Here is a 20,877-nt window from a genome sequence, read left to right on the forward strand (position 1 = left end):
CCACTCCTTTCATCAATCCCACCTCTTTCCCTGTCATGTCCCACACTTCCTTTCCGACTGTCTCCCGTAATTCGGCTGAAATATCTTCTTCAGTTATCATCGGGAAAAGACAAATCAGAGGATACTCTTCATCTACAGTTTCCATCTCATCCCCCTCTACACTGTCCTCTTCTTCCCCATCACTGCTCGTCTGTATTGTTATTCCTTCATTCGAACACATGATCGAACAACCCAATTTGCACAATAGGTCTCTCCCTAACAGTGCTATTGGGCTTGAGTCACATACCACAAACTGATGTACCCCTTGATAGTTACCGATGCTGACTGGTACCGGATCTGTTATTGGGTTCGTCAGATGTCTGTTTGCTACTCCCACCACTTGAACTGTCCTCCCTGAGAGTGGCAAATTTGGTACTTCACTGCTCTTAACAGTTGAACGTGTGGCTCCCGTGTCAACCAAGAATGAGACACGATGACCCATTACTCTTCCCTCTACGTACGGACCCCTTTGATCAACTTCCAAGGATGCTGCAAGCACACAATCTCCTTCTTCTTCTGAACTTTCACTCTCCCATACATTGTTTATTCCACTCTCACTGTGTAGTGGGAACTGTTGTACGGTGCCATTTGTACTCATTACCTGACCCGAGACCTGTGGAGGAACCATCACTTGCTGCTGACTCATTGGTGCCAAGGGTATTTGCATTTGCTGATTAGGTACCATAGGTAACTGCTGTTGCATTGGCTGCATTTGCGTCATCTGCATACGGGGCATCTGCATCTGCTGCGGCTGAATAGGTTGCAATCCCTGCAACTGATTTACGGTCTGAAGATTTGGGCTTGGACCTCTCATTTTCGGTCCCCTCATTGTCTGAAATGCATTGACATCATTGTTTTGCTGACCAACACCTGCACCTGCACCTTCCTGCACCACCATCGGGCACTCGCGTTTCCAATGACCGACAATTCCGCACATGTGACACGGCATCACCTTCTTCATTGCCTGCACACCAGTCACAACAGTGTTCAAATCCGGACCATTATTCACAAAACCTCCTCTGCCTCTGCCTCTGGCCTGTGGCTGAAACGCCATGTTTCCCTGCAACTGCGGCTGCTGTTGCGGTACCTGCTGTTGGAACCCTTGCATCCCTTGCAAACCTTGCAGACCTGTCTGAGCTGCTTTAAGCTGCATCATCATCACCTTCTCTTTCAGCCTTTTCTGTTTCACTTCAATTTCGTCACTACAGTATTTCGCATAATTCAACACCTCATCAATTGGTTTCGATTGCCAACAGATCAAATGCGACTTTATCATCTGACTTATCTCTGGTCTCAGCCCTTCCACAAATCTGAACACAAAATGAAGCATGTCCTTCGCCTCGATTGTTTCCGTGCCACTGTAATTCTTAAACGCCTTCAACAACATCTCATAGTAACTATGAATCGACTCTTTAGCCTCTTGGGCCGTTCGATCGATCTTCTGCCAATCCACATTTTTCGCGGCTACCTTCGTCTTCAAATGCTCAATCACCTTATAGTACAAGCTCATCACCATAGGTGATGGTGCACCCGTCTCCCTGTCTCTCTCTGGTTCACTTGTCGGCCAACCTACCGCTCTTTTGCAATCCTCCCACAAATCTGCTGGAACCACAATCTCAAAGAGAGTATTCAGGTCTTCCCAGAGACATTTTGCAAGCTTCACAAACCTATCAGCCTGCTGATACCATTCAATCGGTTTCTCTCTCAGTTTGGGAAAATCATCCGTAAAAGACTGAATGTCACTTCTGTGCCATGGTACATGTATTAATTTTCCCCCTGCTGTCTCCCTCATTGGTAACATAGTTACTGTATCACTGCTCTGTGGTCTTTTCTCATTGTGCTCTGTAGCGTTGTCCCTCCTCTTTTCCTTTCTCTTTACCCACCTGCTTTCCCACTTGTCTAAGCACCTCCACACTTGTGCACTCTGCAACAATTCTCTAAGGTGCGCCTTCATGCCTGCTGACCTCATGTGTTCAAAATCTGTGGTCCCAAAATCCAACCTGTAGCTTCTGCTCAAGTGTTTCATCTTGTCTATGTCCACCCCGTTTCTGTCAGCTGCTTCCTGCAAGCTCTTATGTACCTTGTTCACTTCCTTCGTAATCCTGGGACATAGATACCTCAGCTCTTCTTCCGTGTAGGACTCTAACCTATTCACACCCATAGTCCCTTCCACCAATTCTTGTGCTTCCATGTTCAACCTGACCCTATTCATATAGTCTTCTCCTTTCACACTGGCTGAACTCTGCGTGGAATTTAAACTGTTGAACCACTGTGTCAGCTGTTGCGCATTCACCCCCATCAGCGTAGCGTTCACATCGACTGCCATTGATGGTTGCGGCAACTTTTCAGTGTTCGATGTTAGAGGTATTATCAGTGGGGGGCTCGACCTCACCAGTGTTGACTGAGCACATATGGGACAAAACTCCATCAAGGACCCAGATCCATTTGGCTGAGCCGCTATCGGAGTTATCCCTGGAGTGTTTTCTATGCACCTCCTTTCAGTCCCATTCTGCAGCATTGATCCCCGACCGCTCATACCTAAATTAGGCTGACTATACAAAGGTACTGGTGGACCTACAGTAATGGGTAGTGATATTGCGTCTGGGTTCTGTCCATTTCCCATGTTCTGAGGCATGTTCATTCCCACACCATGGGTCATCATTGCCGGCATGCCCATCTGACTCCCCGTCATCTGAGCATGTGCGTTTCCTCCCTGCATCTGCTTCTGAGGCATCAAAAACTGGGTTGATTCGGCTTGTGTCAATGTTGGGTTGTGACCATTTTGTACTCCCCTTACGGTTTGTTCTAGAATCATTCCTCCACTGTTGTCACTGCTGTAGTACCCTGGCATCTGCGGCTGATAATTTTCTGCTGGTTTCAACATAGGCACATCTGGATATATTCTCCTAACCTGCGGTATCTGCAGGGTGAACAATAAACTCGGGTCCTTAGATCCCGATGACGCTCCTGAACTCTGGGTTTCACTGTTCTGTACCGGTGCCGGAGGGGCAGAACTGGTACTTGGACCTTGTCCATTCTCTGCATAAGGTGGTGGACGGTTGTTCAGCAATTGCATTATTAACTCCTCATCCTCTAACTCCTCTTCTCTTCTCAACTTTTCCTCGTCCTCTCTATCCTTGGAACACTTCCTGTCCGTCTTACAGGTAGCTTTCTTACCTGTCTCCTCTTCTTCCTTAGTAATTGCTGGAAACAATTTCATCCCCTGCAATACATCTGACCTCCACACCTTATGTGCATTATCCCACCTAGCATCCACTAGTGTCTTTTCTACCTTTCTCATCCTGGTCTCAAACTTCTTTTGCTGTTGCTGTCTGGCCATTAGTTCCCAAATCGCTAGAGCCTCAAACTGTGCTGGCCTTGGAGGCACCTTCATGTCGTACATCGTGAATCTCAAATTCTCTAGGATCCTTATATTGAATGTCCCATGTATCGGGAACGCTACGCTCCCATGTTTCTCTGTCAACTTGTGCCATTGCTTTAGCCAAAGACACGGAGCTACCCCCTTCTCTTCCATTACAATGTAAGCTGGTGTACCCTCGGGTGGCGTCTCCTCTCCTACGCTCGCTTTAATGTAAGACTCCCCCTTCATCGCGCTCCTGAATGCTTTAAAGAATTTCATTTTCTCGTCTTTTATTTCACAAAATTTGTAATCAATAGGTGACTTTAATTCCCGGAATACTCTTCGCTTGCCTTTCCCCTTCCAATCGAGTCCCACGGACTGCGTCCAATGCGTGCGCGACCCTTCTCTCCAACCAACCTATCCCAGCGCGGCTCCTAGTGACGTCACACTCACACACACTGCGACTGACAAAGCCTCGCAGCTAGTCCTCCTTCACTCACCTCTTTTCGTAACAACTTTTTGCATGTGTCGCGAGCTACCAAAAAAATAAAACAGATCTGTCGGTTTACTACAGGAAGGGTAACACAATCGCTTCAGGACCTTAGGGACCTTTCACTAGCCTCGGCCGCTAATCCGTCTTTCTCGGTCCCCTCATTCGCAAGCAAATCTGACCCGCAGACCTACTCTCAACTTGTCAATGATCTATTCTAGTGCACTTAGAATCTTGTCAAAGCCCGAAGTAGAAGTTTCTTTCACTCCCTAACACACGTACCGACTCGTTGACCACGCCCGATCAACCTACTAAACCGCCCAGACCACAACATGGATCAACATACTCCGGAGTCTCTTGACCTCGCAGGGCCCTTCTCAACAACAACAACCACGTGGACCTTTTTATGCCCAAAGCGCCACACGCACATGAAGTTCGACGACTTCCCTACTCTCACACTCGGAGCCGCACCTCCGCTATTTCTATGAAGTTCGACGACTTCTCTACTTCTACACTTGGAGTCGCACCTCCGCTATCCTCTAAAAAAAGAAAAATCCCTTGCAACCTTTTCACACACCCTGCGGCAATAAGCTGTGCAAGCACAAAACCCTAACTTCACTCATACCATCACTAGTACCGCCAACGCCGAATCCACACCTCCATTCTCTCCATTCGCAAGCTCCGAGATCCCGGGAAAGTCGCGGTGGACCTAGCCCATCATCATTCTGTCAATCAGTTTTACCCAAGAAAAATCTAATTCAATTTCTCGAGTGGGGTCTCAAAATGCGTAACCGTTAATTCAACACCATGTACTTTAAGAGTACAGGGTCCCAAAAAACGTAACCGTCCTCTGCTACCATCTACTGATAGAGCGGTCCGTACTAATAATTTTACCTGTATTTGGACGCTCTTTAGGCCGATGAATCTTTTGACTAAGTGGGAACTCTCTGTACTCTTAATCAATCAATTGCATCAAATCAATAATCAATAACGAACATAAGCAATACCTTGATCAACATAACACTTAACAATTAATCCAGAATACATTTCGGCGAACCCTGACCTTTCAGTCAGGAATCACCACACCAGTTTATTCAAAGTTAGTGAATTTTATTTCCCTATATTAACAAAGCTAGCACAATATAAATGTGTCTCAACACCAAATGATAAACGTAAATGAACATTAATAGCTGTCCATAGCGGCGAAACAGATGCAATCTATGAAGCATTTGAATCACAAGGCATTCGATAATAGCAATGCAAATCACTAATACGATAATCTGTAATGAACTAATCGCATACATTTAGTCAGCATAACAAGATCTCAAATTGCATCTAGCAGCAAAGGAATCCTCATCTAACCTCAAATTAGCATCGGCATGTGGGGCTTCATGCGAAAACAATTTAGCAACATCAATTTAGAAAACTCCTAACTAGGGCTCCTATCAAAATCAGCAGTTGGTTACCTAAAAGAAACACAATGCAATTTTACAATTTCCTTTCATATTTACCAATTACGATCAGCAATCAAGGAAGTCTTCGTCTCACAGGTACCGTTCTTCGGTTCCCATGGGTACCGTTTCGATCAGCATGGGACGGGGCAAAGGGGCAGGGGTGGACGGGGCAATTGCCTCACGGCGGCAAAGTAAAACTACTACTTCATGCAAAGGAACAAATCAAAGTTAAAGTCTCTAGGGCCAGAATCATTTAAAGTCTCTTTCTCTCGAGTAGAGAAAGCATCAAAGTCTCTTTCAAAATGGCGTCGCAGCAAAGTGGGCCATAATAGCTGCAATGTCCGAATGTTCGTAATCGCGGGCAAATGGCTGTAATGGCGCAATGGCTACCTTCTTCTCGTGCACCTGATTTTTATAGACGACAGTTCGAATCCAGTAGGGTCTCCATTGGAGGGTTCATAGGTTAGCTTCAAATTGTCCAATCAAAAACGACAGTTCTCAAGCTTTTACTTAAGCATACATTATCCTTGGAGATGGGTACGCAAGTTGCAACATTTTATGCCAATTAACTCACTTGCAGAGCTTCCATTGTCCGCACCTGCAGATCGACCTTGGAGTAAAGAGAAAATATGCCAGGCTGGCACGAAACCTTAAGATAAGCATGTGAACGGTTTCTGTGGAAAAGTACAGCTTCAAGCAAAAATACACGTTTAATAGCACATTGGAAAAATACGAGCATCTAAACCGTGAGACCAGGCCACTAGGCCAAAGCCTCCGCTAAAGTAATGCTAAGCTAAAACATTTCAAGCACGCAAATCATAGCACACGTTTACGATTATGTCGGATTAGTGCAATTCTAATACACCACGTTATATAAAGCACGCTTATAAATGTTGGCAAACTACTCTGAGGGCACATTTTGTCCCCGTACATTCTTTATTAGTTCGGTTAAAGTCACACATGATTATTTCACACTACGTTTAAGCGTTAATAAATCAAAACCTTCATTTTCTGCTTCATCAGTGGTGCAGGGAAATTTCTTGGATTTCTTTGCGCCAACGTTTTTCAGCCTGGTGCAGGCATAATGTGGTGCAAGGGCTTACAACGTGGCACAATCGTGGGGAAATGCCACTTTAGCGCTGCCTTCGCTTAAGAAAAAATGACACTAAGGTGGCACGACGGACTCTTAAATCTGCCTCTAAGTTTGTAAGGTATGAAATGCAATAACGAAATGTAATGTTCCAATGATTCTGTTGCGACGCTGTTTTTACTGAGTTTTTTATTTATTTTGGGTTTATTCAGTGCTTGTGTTTTAAAGTGTGCTGTTTTACAGTTTTGCTTTGAAGCCAAAATACAACTATTTCACTAGCATGATTGATTGACTTTATTTTTAGTAGGAGCGGGTACTGAAGACTAAGACGTGAATAATACATGAAGCTTTGGAACAATCAGTAAGCTACTGCTTTCCAAAAGCCAATGTTATATAAAAAACAGCATACCAATGCAAACTTTGTATGCATTATAGGAGAACCTCGAGCTTCAAGGTTTACTGCAATATGGCCGCTTGAAAAGTCTCTGAAAACCAGGTGTTTTAATGGAAACACCATTGATTTATTGTTGTTTTAGAATTCTTAAGTCGCTTCTAATATAAAAAAAAAAACAGTCCATGTGCCTTCCTCATGAAAAGAGATCAGGGGACATGCTTGTTAAATAATATGTATTTAAGAATTTTCCATAGAGTGTACTTAACCCAAGTAAAGGACCTAATCAGGCATCTGAGAAAAATGTAAACCACAGAGCTGTAATGAAACACAATAATCCTGAGAGAAAACCCAGGATATTAAAAAAAACAATAGTTTTGCACAACTTTGATTCACTTATTTTCCTGATATATTAAAAACAGATGTGTCTTCTGAGAATTTCAGACCAGAATGAAATTCTTCAAAGCTTGCTATTTATCAACAGCGACTATATAATTTTTCAACAAAAGCCATTCATTGTATAGGAGCCTGAAATAAATGTGTGATTTGCGTACGAGCGGGTTTTGTACTCATGGAAATGATATTTATTTAGCTTTCTAGCAAAAACAGCATTTTGTTGCAAAATTTCTATAAACCTTTTTCATTTGATATGGGCTCCTATTGACTGCCAGTACAGCCCCATCAAATAAGCAATTTTCGGTCAAATGTGCTGCTGCATTGAATATTTTTAAATCACTTCGGGTATTTGTTGTACAAAAGACCGAAGCCCAGGTTTACTAACACATTACACAGGGTAGGTGTCACAAACATGACATAAACCTGTGCAAAGTGTTAAACTGGGATGTACTTTGCATCACAAAAATTGTTTTGCGGTCGAATGAAGCACTGAGATAATGGAAAGTAGTTCTACGTGTCACTTTAAGCTAATTTTCATCAACGGGGTGTAGCGTAGGTGGCATGTGGGCATTTCATGTAACTGCACATGGATTTTGATGCAAAGCCCTACCTACAGGAAAAGAGGACTAAAAATGTACGTCACCTCGAAGCAGACTTGGAGCCTCATTTACAAGAATCTGACACTTCGCCCTGCGTCAGATTTCTTGCACTGCCCTGTGCCCTCCCTAACGACACCATGGTATCGCTATATTTACAGTATGGAGCTCCATGGTGCACAGTATCCACAGATGTGTCAGAAATTCAGACGCATCTGTGCTTGACTAGCGTAAAATAAATGATGCTACTCAAGTAAAGCATGGAAGGCCCGTTCTAAAAAGCCTTGCATCACTTTGATGCCTGTTTTGAGTAGGATTTACTGTTGTGGAGGCTTCCAACCGCAATGACAGGAGAACGATATCGGTGGGAAACTTCTTTATTCTTCAAATGAATTTAAGCTTACAAATTTATTCCGAAGATATAAAGCCCCGGCCGCATACAAAACCGCCGTCCCTCGTCCCGTCTCCTTTCTCTCAACCGTCCACGAATCTCACACTTCATCTACCAACATTCGCCCACAACATTCTGTCATTCACCGGCTCGCGCTATCAGCGCGAGCCATTACATTCACGATACAACATTTACATTTTTGACGCAGTGAAGGCGCCAAATGCTGCAGTGAAATCTTTTAGAGTTCTCTGCACTAGTTTTGTGTGGCTTATAAAGGGGGAATGCCTACCTTGCATACATTACACCTAACGCAGGTATAATGGTGAGCAAGGCTTTACAAACTGGCACAAGGTACTATTGCACCAGTTTGTAAATGTTGTGCATTCCAGGGGACAGCTTTGTGCCACCATTACATACAAATAAATTACACAACAATAGCTCATGGGGCTTGTAAATAAGCCCCTTACTGCTGGAGAAAAGTTTCTGTTCACAAAACATTTCAAAATTTGCATGGTCTGTACACATGTAGACATTACACTGACACTCTTGCATTATGTTCCAAAGGGCATATTTCTGAATACAGACCCAATGTTGTGTTGCAGGAGCGTTACATCAGAAATACCTGTGCTGTGTTGTGGCATTTCGCTGCGTCATCATTGAACCACATTTTTGGGATGGCACACCATTGAGCAAGAACCGAATATGCATCAGAAATTTAGATGAAACGGTGTAAAGAATGGCACACAGTGCTATAACGCAACTAGTACCTATGTGATGCAAAGGTGATTTGCATGTCGTAAAGCACCTTTACCACCACAAATCAGCATTGCGTCACTCAGGAGTGTGCTGTCTGGCAGGAACCTTGGAACAGCAACGCAATTCACACAACAGTCACAACAGTACTCCTCAACACAGAGAAGCATGGAAGGTGTCTTAAGAAGCCAGGACGGTAACTACCCCAACCCAGAAGACATTCCAGAATCCCAGGGCAAGAGGAAAAGGAAGACCAATTTAGGTGAGGAGCAAAACCAAATCCTAATTAGTGAGGTGACAAAGAATGAACACCTCCTCTTTGTCACCTCAGAATTGCCATTAGCAAGGAAGGATGCCCATTTGGCAGTCCATAGTGGACGAGATAAACTGTGTTGTACGTAAAAAAAGGACCGTACTGGAGTGTTTGAAGAGGTCGCATAATGATGAATGCAGGACAAATGAAAAACTGGCCAGTAACCATAAGGCAGCCATGAAGACCGGTGGAGGAACTCATGTCCAAGAGGAATTGGACCCATTGGAGGGCCAGGTAGCATGACTCATTCCAGCAGAGTTGGTAGCTGGAGTGAAAGGGCAGGACAGTGCTGATATAGAGGATCAGCATGTACTACAGGGTGAGTAAAAGCAAGGGACCATATTGTTTACACTGTCGTTAGGAATGGGGTCTAAATAGGGAAAGGGAGATACACAGCTCAGATAACCACTGCTCACCCCTTTGGTAGCTTGGCACAAGCAGTCAGGTTTATCTCATGGGCAATGTGTAAAGTATTTGTACCAACACACCTAGTAATACACTGAAAACACTTCAAAAGGGACACAACAGCAGTTTAGAAAAATAGCAAGTATAAATCTGAATCAAACAAGACCAAAATGACAGAAATCCCACATACACAAGCAAAGATATGTTTTTTTTTTAAATTAAAAGGAGTCTTAATCCTTAGACTCAATGGATGCTTTATTTTTACACAAAGTAACTGGTATGAGTCAAAAACATATCCGCACAGGCGAGTGTGCGTCGGAAAAATAAGCAATATGTCGATTCCTGACTCGCAAGTGAGGCCGTTCGTTGATTCTTCTCTGGTCGGACAGGCGATGCATCAATTCTCTCTCCCACAGAAGAGTGATGAGTCAATTTCTGAACAGGCGGCCTCGAGTCCATGCAGGTTCACTGTGGTTTTCATGACCAGCGATGATGGGTGCAAAATCCTGATGCACGATGGTGAAGAAACCGCGCTGTGTGGGTTATGCTTCAATTTCTGCAGCTACAAGCGGGTACTTTTCAGCCATGAGGAAGGTGCTGTGTTGATTTTTCTCCCGCTCAGCTCCGGTGCATGGATTTCAGCAATGGTTCCTCCAGCTTCTCCTTTCAATGGCCCAGGGACTGAATAGGGCACCCCTTGGCAGAGTATGAGTCTCGCCAAGAGAGTCCAGGTGCTGGCAGAGGAAGTCTTTGGTGGCTCAGAGACTTCAAAATAAGGGGCAAGCTAAATCCAAGCGCTTGGAGACACGTCACAAGCAGAAAAGCACAGCAAAGTCCAGTTTTACGTCCTCTCTAAGGCAGAAACATCAATTACAGGCCAACTCAGCAAAGCACACTCACAGGCAAAGGGGCAGTACTTCTCCTCCAGCTCTTCAGTTCTTCTCCTTGGCAGTGGTTCCTCTTGGTCCAGAAGTAATCTAAACATTTTGGGTTTTGGGGGCACTACTTGTACCCATTTCTGCCTTTGAAGTAGGCAAACTTCAAAGGAAAGTCTCTGTTGTTGACAAGATCCTGCCTTGCCCAGGCCTGTCCAGAGACACACACCAGGGGGTTGGAGACTGCACTGTGTTACATACAGGTGCAGGTGTCAGCTACTCCGTCCACACCCTAGCCCAAGAGACTCATCAACATATGCAAGCCACTCCTCAGCTCCCTCTATGTCACTGTCCAGAGGGAATTCACAAACAGCCGAACTGTCAGTCTGACCCAGACATGGATTCCACGGGCAGGCAGAGGCACAGAATGGTTAAGCAAGAAAAGGCCCACATTCTAAAAGTGGCATTTTCAAACTGACAATCTAAAACACAACTCTACCAAAAGATGTATTTTTAAATTGTAAGTTCAGAGACCCCAAGCTCCACATTTCTACCTGCTCCTAATAGGAAACTGCACTTAAAAGATATTTAAAGGCATTCCCCATGTTAAATCAATCAATCAATCAATCAAATAATTTCTTAAGCGCATTACTCACCCGGTAGGGTCTCAAGGCAGGGGGGGGCTACTGCTCAAAAAGCCATGTTTTTAGGTGCTTTCTAAAGGTTAGGAGGTCGTGGGTCTTGCATAGGTTGGTGGGGAGGGAGTTCCAGGTCTTGGCGGCGAGGTGGGAGAAGGATCTGCCGCCAGAGGTGGTGCGTTGGATGCGGGGGACTGTAGCGAAGGCGAGGTCGGTGGAGTGGAGCTCCTGAGTTGGTATTTGGAAGTTTACTCGTTCGTTGAGGGAGGCGGGTCCAGTATTGTGGAGGGCTTTGTGAGCATGGACGAGGATTTTGAAAATGATCCTTTTATTGATGGGCAGCCAGTGTAGGGATCGGAGGTGGGTGGATATGTGTTCGTGGCAAGGGAGGTTGAGGATGAGACATATGGCTGGGTTTGGATTCGCTGGAGTTTTCTTTGAAGCTTGGCTGTGGTCCCTGCCGTAGTCCAGTCTGCTGCTTATGAGGGCATGGGTGACTGTTTTTCTTGTCTCTAAAGGGATCCATTTGAAAGTCTTACGTAGCATGCGAAGGGTGTTGAAGCAGGTGGATGATATGGTGTTGATTTGCTGGGTCATGGAGAGAGACAAGTCCAGTATGACGCCAAGGTTGCATGCGTGGGTGGTGGGTGCTGGGGGTGGTCCGAGGGTGGTGGGTCAGCAGGAGTCGTTCCATGCTGTCTTGCTGGGGCCGAAGATGATGATCTCTGTTTTGTCTGAGTTCAATTTGAGGTGGCTTGCTGTCATCCATTTGGCGATGTCGAGGAGTCCGGCGTGCAGGTTCTTCTTGGCGGTGGCTGGGTTCCCAGTGAGGGAGATGATGAGCTTGGTATCGTCAGCGTATGAAATGATGGTGATGCTGTGGGGGCGGAGGATGTTGGCAAGAGAAGCCATGTGGATGTTGAAGAGGGTGGGGCTGAGAGAGGATCCTTGGGGGAACCCACAGATGATCTTCGTGGCTGTAGACCGGAAAGGAGGGAGGCAAACTCTTCGGGTTCTTTCGGAGAGGAAGGAGGTGAGCCAGTCCAGGGCCTTGTGGCAAATTCTGGCGTCAAAAAGGCGTGCGTGGAGGGTTTGGTGGCATACAGTGTCAAAAGCTGCAGAGAGGTCTTCGGAGGATGAGGGTGACGGTCTCGCCCTTGTCCACTCTGGTCCTGATGTTGTCTGTGCATGTGATGAGGAAGGTCTCAGTGCTGTGGTTCTTGGGGAATCCAGACTGGGAGGCATGGAGTATGTTGTTCTCTTCTAGGAAGCAAGACAGATGTTTACTAACTTCTCAGCGACCTTTGTGGGGAAAGGGAGAAGAGAAATGGGAAGTTTGTGAGGTCTTCAGGGTCTGCTTTGGGTTTTTTGAGAAGGGCGCTGACTTCGGCGTGCTTCCAAATATCTGGGAAGGTTACGGCGTCGAAGGAACTGTTGATGACGGCACGGAGCTGGGGAGCGATGATTTGGCTGGCCTTGTTGAAAATGTGGTGGGGGCAAGGGTCTGTTGGGGAGCCTGAGTGGATGGAATTAATGGTTTTGCCAATTTCTTCGTTGTTGGTGGGGGTCCAGGTGTTCAGTAGGTTGGTGCGGCAGGGTGTTGTGGTGTTGGTTGTATCGGTGGTGGTGATGGTGGGTGCTGATGATGTGAAGCTGTCGTGTATGCCTGTGATTTTGCGGTGGAAGTAGTTGGAGAGGGAGTTACAGAGGTCTTGGGAGTGTGGTGGGTCGATGGTGCTGGATTTGGGTTTGGTGAGTTCTTTGATGATGGTAAAGAGTACCTTTCTGTTGTGTGTGTTGTCTATGCGTTCTTTGTAGAAGGACCGTTTGGTGGTCCGGATGAGTTGGTGGTATTTGTGAATGGCTGTTTTGAGGGTGGAGAAGTTGCTCATTGAGGGTTCTTGGCACCAGGCTTTCTCAATTTTTTGACATTCTTGTTTGGAAGACTGAAGTTCTGTGGTGAACCAGGGGGCGGTCTTGATGGTGCAGGTGTTGTTGTTTGTTTTAAAAGGGGCGAGGGAGTCTGCACAAGTTTCTAGCCATCGTGTGAGGTTGAGGGCGGCGGTGTTGGGGTCGTTGGGGATGGGAGGTGGAGCTTGTGCGAGGATGGAGATCAGGTATTCTTTGGAGATTTTGTTCAACTTTCGGTTGGGTGTAGGGTGCTGTTGGTGGTGGGTGATGGGTTTCATGAAGGAGAAGTGGACGCAGTGGTGGTCAGTGCAGTGCAGTTTGGTGGTGTGAGTGAAGGTGATGTGGCTGCTGGAGGTGAAGATAGCATCTAGCGTGTGTCCTGCTGAGTGGGTGGGTTAGGTGACCAGTTGCTTGAGGCCGAGGTTCATGAGGTTGTCCAGCAGGGCTGTGGAGTTGCAATCGTGGGTGCTTTCCAGGTGAAAGTTGAGGTCACCAAGGAGTATTTAGTCTGTGGAGGTGAGGGCGTGGGTGTGGGTGCTGATGGTATCGGGCATGGTGTCACAGAATGGGGGACAGGGTCCTGGTGGTCTTTAGATGAGGGTTCCTCTATGGGTGGTGTTGGCGTTGATGTGTATTTGAAAGTGTAGGTGTTCTGCGTTGTCTAGGTTGTCGTTGGTGTTGGTGAAAATTTTGATGGAGTTTTTGTGTATTATGGCGATACCTCCTCCAGGTTTGTTGGTGAGGTCTCTACGGGTGATGTTGTGTTAACCCATGTGAGAGATAGGCCTCACAATAGTGAAAACCGAATTTGTAAAACACAACATTACATGTCCTACCTGTTAAATATACTGCAGCCTGCCCCTGGGGCTACAAGGGACTAAATTAAGGGTGAGTTACATGTAGTTAAAGGGACTGTTTGATCCTGGCAAGTGGGTAGACTTGCAATGTCAAATTGTCAGTTTAAAAATGCACACACAGACACTGCAGTGGCAGGTCTGAGCCATGTTTACAGGGCTCCTCGTGGGTGGCACAATCAGTGCTGCAGGACCACTAGTAGCATTCGATTTACAGTCCCTGGGCACCTGTAGTGCACTTTACTAGGGACTTACTAATAAATCAAATATGCCAGTAAGGGAATAGCCAATAACAAATACAGTTTACACAGAGAGCTCTTGCACATTAGCACTGGTCAGCAGTGGTAAAGTGCCCAGAGTACCAAAACCAGCAAAATTGAAGTCCAGCACACAGTCAAAAATACAGGAAGCTGAGGCAAAAAGACAGGGTAAACCACACCACAGACACCAGGTCTAACAACTGTCATGCAGCGCAACATAGCAAGAAACTTTCCTGCACTGTGCATTGTGCAAGAGAAAGTGCAGGAATGCTTCACAAGTTAACTCATCCATCACATAACTGTTATTTCCTTGGGCAGTGACAATTTATTCAGCCCAGTCCAACCCTACCAAGATTCTCAGGTCCAGACATGATGTGCTGCACTAGTTCAGATTTGTTCATTGAATACTAGGACTTATAGCCTAATGGATGACATTATTGAGCAGGACTACAAGTCCCAGAATACAAAGGAAAAATCCTGGACTGGAGCAGTACATCATGCCTGGGCCTTGGAAACTTAGCAGATATGCCAGTGCTGATGCAGGCCCCCTTGCACCATGACGCAAGGGTGCTTGCATTGGGGCTAGGCAACAAAAAGTGTAATGCAATGTAATGTGGCTTTGTAGAGGGTCAACTTGTCACCTGAAAGGGTATCCCGGTGCTCAGTAGGTGCATGCTCACTTGAAGAGCCAGGTGTAGAGTTACTATCACAAATCTATATTTGATGCTCTCCTGATGTGCTGGGTAAGGTTGTTCCAGGTGTACCCTGCCATGTAAAAGGCTACCTTTCCTCCTGTCTTCCTCATATGGATATTGGGTATGTGTGCAAGTGATGCAAAACAGAGGCCTATGATTATCTGGTGGAAGAGTAGATGGTGTGTGAGCTAGTTGGATCCTTGGTAGTGTAGTGTCTTGTAGGTGTGGCTGAGCATTTTGAACTGGCAGTGGGTCTGAATGGGGTGGCATTGTATTTTTCTAGGATGAGGTGTGATGTGTGTGTCACAAGCCAGGCTGAGTAATAGTTTAGCAGTAGTTTGCCTTCTGTGTTTCAGGTGTGCTGAACTGCTGTAGAAGAGGGCAGTGGTGTACCACAATTTACATGTGATGAGGGCCTGGGTGATTGTCTTACAGGTGTCAGGAGGGAGCCATACGATGAAATGTATGTGCATGTAAAATATGTAAAATGAGGTGTAGGTGATAGTGGCAAAGTATGTGCATGTAAAATAAGTGAAAGGAGGTGGAGTTGACAGTGCAGTGGCAATTTGAAGACTCATGGTGAGGTAGGTGTCTGGATGATGGACAGGTTTCTGGGATGATTGAAGGGTAAGGGTTTTGGGCCTAATCATGTGGGCAACCATGGTGACTTCATTTTTCAGAATATCATTAATTCCATTTTGTCAGGTTGAGTATGAGCAACTAATCTCAGATAGAGCTAGCCATGTTGGTCAGTGGCATAATGTGACAACTGTTTGTGTTATCTCCTGAGTGTTAATATATGATCTGGATGTCATCAGTGTAAGAGAAAATGTAGAGTCTCTGTCTAAATGTTTATTGCTAGAGGAGTCATGCACAAATTTAAGATAGTGGAGCTGAGTGAAGAGATGTATGGGACTCTGCAGATGAGCTCCTTGGGTTCTGAAGAAACAGAGGGAGCTTGAGCTATTGCATACTTTCAAGTGTGAAGGAGGCTATCCACGTCAGAGGTGGTTCTGAGTTTCTTCTGTTGTGGATTCTGGAGATGGCTGTGTGTGTGCTAGGAAACTACAGGATTCCCACGACAAATTTAATTGACGGCATGTACATGGTCTTCCCCTTTCATGATGTGCAGCAAGGTTGCTTGCAGTGTAGTGTTGTGTGGATGTTTGAAAAAAATGACCCTAAAGGCACATTAATGCACAAATAGCATGCAATAAGGTAAAGCAAGGCAGCTTGTTGTGTTCTGCTGTGTGAAAAGCATAGTTCAGGATTGTGTTAGAGAAAAAGCAATATTGCACTGTAAAATGTTGAATGTGGCCTGTTCCTGCACTCACACCTTCAGGCATGGCAGAGCAGCAAGCTGCCAAGCTGTGTTGCGTTTGTAATTACACAAAAAAGCCCCTAGTTAATAATAAGGTTGTGTGAACAATGTACAGGTATTGCCATCTGAAAACAACAATACTGCATGATGGCCTTATTCACTTGTAGAAACATATGTTGCACATATACCTGTGTATTTCAAAGTGATGAGAAATGCTCAATGTTACAATGATTACTTATGTCACATTCAACCATGTATTTATTGCAACATATTCTATTTCTTTCCAGAGGGGCAAACAACATCTCCTTAAGATCAGCCTGTCTGTGATGTCCAAACTGTTGATGATACTATCCTGCTCCCATGGATGAAGACACCTCAAAACACCTGCTGGACATTTTTGATACTTCTTCTCCTCTGGTGCTGTCAAGGGAAGATCATGTTATTGGGTCTCCAGATGAACCAACACACATTGGACATGGAACATCAACCTTTATTAGCACAACTGAGGACTGTGAGGACCCCCAAGTTGTTTTTCAATGGCGAGTGGTAGGAGTCCAGCAGCAAATAGCTGGTGAGGTCTGGTTGGGGATACATAATATTGTGGGCACTCTTGAAGACAGAAATGTAATTGGTTTGTTGACTAAAGAGCAGACCCTTGCCAGGGACTACCATGCTACCTTACCAGCGCTCAATTGCTGCTGGGAACAAGGGAGTCACATCTGCCTCTGATGTGTGTGTGCCTGAGGGCAGTGACAGTATTCAGCTGCCTCCCATTCAAACGCCACCAATTCCAGAGGAGGCAGATCACACCTCAGAGGAAGAAGATGTCCAGTTCCAAGGTTTCCGATGAAGAACTTCCAAATAAATATGTGTGAGTGCCCCCTGGCCAGTTTTTCTAACTGTCCTGTATAGAACATCATGCCACCTTCTTTGGAACCCAGTACAGTACCTAAAGTTTGAGCAGTAGTTTATCTTATCCACTTGTGACCAAAAATCAAATCCTACACTTGCAAACCTCTATTTGTCCCTCCTCACTGATCATAATCTTCACAAGTAAATGTAACTCACATGTGTAAAAAAATGAAATATTTTTAAGCACAAAACCTCTTCACATTAGATACCTGTCGATTGCAATAATAAATCAGCTACTCACATGTTATGTGAGGCTCTGAAAGTCTGGAATGAAAACAGATTTTTTTTAAAACCAATATAGGTTTTGCATGGTTGTGTCTTAAAATTCTACATAATAAAATGCAACTTTAAAATCCCTAACCACTTTTAGGAGCTGAAGAAGAGTGAACTAAATTCAATTGCACAAATGCTGTTTTGTATACACCCCTACACCAACTACACCCATTGCAATGGTATGATGAGCAATGTGTAGTTTCCCAAAGTAACATCAGTGATAATCAACCAGCTGCATTTTCTTGACATACATACAGTGACAATGTTTTGCAAAGTACACAAATACTTACCACCTATAAATGGAATGTGTGGGCCTGTGAGGCCAAAACACTGTTCCACTCATCCACATACATGTTGCAAAGTAAATATGACAACAGCATTACCTAATACCTCACGGCTCACACAAAAGATAATTAAAAGTACATAATCTGGATGGTTGTACCAATACTAACAAGATACTCATGGCCATATTCCTCTTCGATTTACATTGTAACTGTGCCACAAAAGGATGTACAAGGGCAACCCAATAACTTGAATAACAATATCCAAGACACGCAAGGGTACCTTGCCTGAGCCCTGTGTATACTGATAAATGTTGAGTAGGGCAACACTGGTCAAAGGAGCCAACCAAACAAGCGCCAGACAAGCCTAATATGTGTTGAGTGACAGTGAATCCACACATTACATCTTTTGTACATTCACTTTAGTATAGGTGGCAGACCAGAGAACCTGTAACAATGATACACCTCCCTAGGGGAGGGGAAAATAGGAGATATATGGACAATAATCCTTGTTATTAGCTGTCCTAAGTGAGCTGCATGATATGCCATGCTTCCTAAGTAGTAAATGCCAATGACGATGGATGTTCTCCAGGCAGGGAGACTTCCTGCACTTGTATGAACCAGCCAACAACCCAGACCCCCTTGCACAACGGTGCAAGAGTGTCTGCATTATTACTAGGCAACTGTGTGTATGCTAGCACAACCAGGGAGCAGCAATCTGTAGGCAAATTTTTAAATCCTACACCTAACTGCCTTCTCTCCTTTTCACACAGGGCCCTACAGTAAGTAGACTCAATGTATTGTGCTGTGTGCAAAATCAAATACTGAACCCTACTTAGAGTGTTTAAACTAAGGAAATTGTTCCATAACAAACCCAAATGAGTGGAAGTCCTACAGTTGCCCAGACAATGTGAAAAGTATGTACTCACCTAGCCCAATAGTAGCAAATTGTGACAAATAAATAATATCTGTTAGACTTGGCATCCTTGGTGTGGTCTCCCCTAACGTTTTGCCTCTGTTTCCCAGGTTGTTGATGTGTGCTGGACTCTGTTTTTGCTGTTTTTGTTACTCTGGGCACTTTACCACTGCAACCCAGTGCTAAACTGCAGGTGCTCCTATGTAAAATATATATGTGATTGGATTTCCATGATTGGCATATTTGATTTACTGGTAAGTCCCTAGAACAGTGCACTAGAGGTACCCAGGGCCTGTAAATCAAATGTTACTAGTGGGCCTTCAGCACTGGTTGTGCCGTCCACATTAGTAGCCCTGTAACATGGCTCAGACCTGCTGCTGCAGTGTCTGTGTTTGCAGTTTTTAACTGCCAATTCGACTTGGCAAGTATACCCACTTGCCAGGCCTAAACCTTCCCTTTTCTGACATGTGAGACACCCCTAAGGTAGGCCCTAGGTAGCCCCATGGGCAGGGTGCAGTGTATGTTAAAGGTGGGACATGTACTTATGTATTTTATATGTCCTGAAAGTGAAATACTGCCAAATTCATTTTTCACTGTTGCAAGGCCCATCTCTCTCATAGGTTAACATGGGGGCTACATTTAAATATGATTAAAGGGTAGATTCCCTTTGGGAGCAGATGGACACGTGGAGTTTGCAGTCTCTGAACTCACAATTTCAAACTACATCTTTTAGTAAAGTTGGTTTTGAGATTGTGTTTGAAAATGCCACTTTTAGAAAGTGGGCATTTTCTTGCTTTAGCCATTCTGTGACTCTGCCTGTTTGTGAATTCCCTGGCTGGGTTAGTTTGACAGTTGGGCTGTTTGCACCTCTCTCTAGACAGTGACACAAAGGGAGCTGGGATGTAGCCTGCATATCCAGATGAGCCATCTGTGCTAGGAGGGAGGGGAGGAGTCCTCACTCACACCTGAAAGGGCTGTGCCTGCCCTCACACAATGCAGTCTCCAACCCCCTGGTGTGTGTCTTGGGACTGGCCTGGGCAAGGCAGGATCTCACAAACAAGAGAAACTTTCCTTTGAAGTAGGCCTACTTCAAAAGCCAAAATGGGTATAAAAAGAACACCCAAACCCCTGAAAAATTAGATCATTGACCATTCCTGCTTGTGAAGAAATCTCAAGGGCTTGACCTGAGCTTGCATCCTGTTGTTGAAGTCTCAGGGCCATCAAAGACTTTCCCTGCCAGCACCTAGGCTCTGTGCTGAGACTCCTGGCAAGTGGTGCCCTATCCAGTCCAGGAACCTTGAGAGGTGAAGCTGGCAGCCAAAGACTGAAAATCCACGCACAGACTGCCATTCAGGGAAATTTCCGACGCACCTTCCGAGACGCAGCTGAGACCCGCTGCTGGCTTCGCGGCTGAAATCTACTCTCCACCTGCATCATGGCCGGAAGATCGGCGCAAAGTGGCTGGAGAAACGACACGCAACACCCACTGATGGAAGCTGATAACGACGCAAGCCCCACGCAGCGCGTTTTGTGATACCGTGCGACCGGATTTTTGACGTAACATCACTTGGCGCAGAAAGATAACGCAAAGCCTGCCTGGACCTGAGGGTGCCTGTCCAGATTGGCGCATCGCTCGCCTGCAGAGAGGAAAAACGACACACGCCAACCCGAACGGAGGAGGAACGATGCATGGTCTCGCCTGCGAGTGAGAAATTGACGCAGCGCTGGCCTTTTCGATGCACACTTGCCTGTGCGGTGTTATTTTGAGGCAACCCAGGTACTTTTTCATGCTCACAGTGTTAACACTGTTTTCTTAGGATTTAAGACTCTTTTTGCTTTTTAATTCATAATTTGACTTGTGTATGGTGGATTTTTGTCATTTGTGCTTGTTTTGTTTAGATAAATATAACCTATTTTTCTAAACCTGTGTCATGTCGTTTTGTAGTGTTTTCACTGATTTACTGTGTGTGTTGTTACAAATACTTTACACCTTGACTCTGAAGTTAAGCCTGCCTGCTTGTGCCAAGCTACTAAGGGGGTGAGCGGGGGTTAATTGAGGGTGATTCTCCTTTACCCTTACTAGAGTGAGGGTCCTTGCTTGGACAGGGCGTAACCTGATTGCCAACCAAAGACCCCATTTATAACAATATCCAACCAGAGGACAATAATTAATTTATTTTAATGCAAAACCTAAAATCTAAAAACACTAACTTCCATAACTAACCCTATCATTAAAACTAGCCTATACTACCTAATATAAAC

Source organism: Pleurodeles waltl, chromosome 8 (assembly GCF_031143425.1).
Source record: "Pleurodeles waltl isolate 20211129_DDA chromosome 8, aPleWal1.hap1.20221129, whole genome shotgun sequence".
Taxonomy (NCBI): Eukaryota; Metazoa; Chordata; class Amphibia; order Caudata; family Salamandridae; genus Pleurodeles; species Pleurodeles waltl.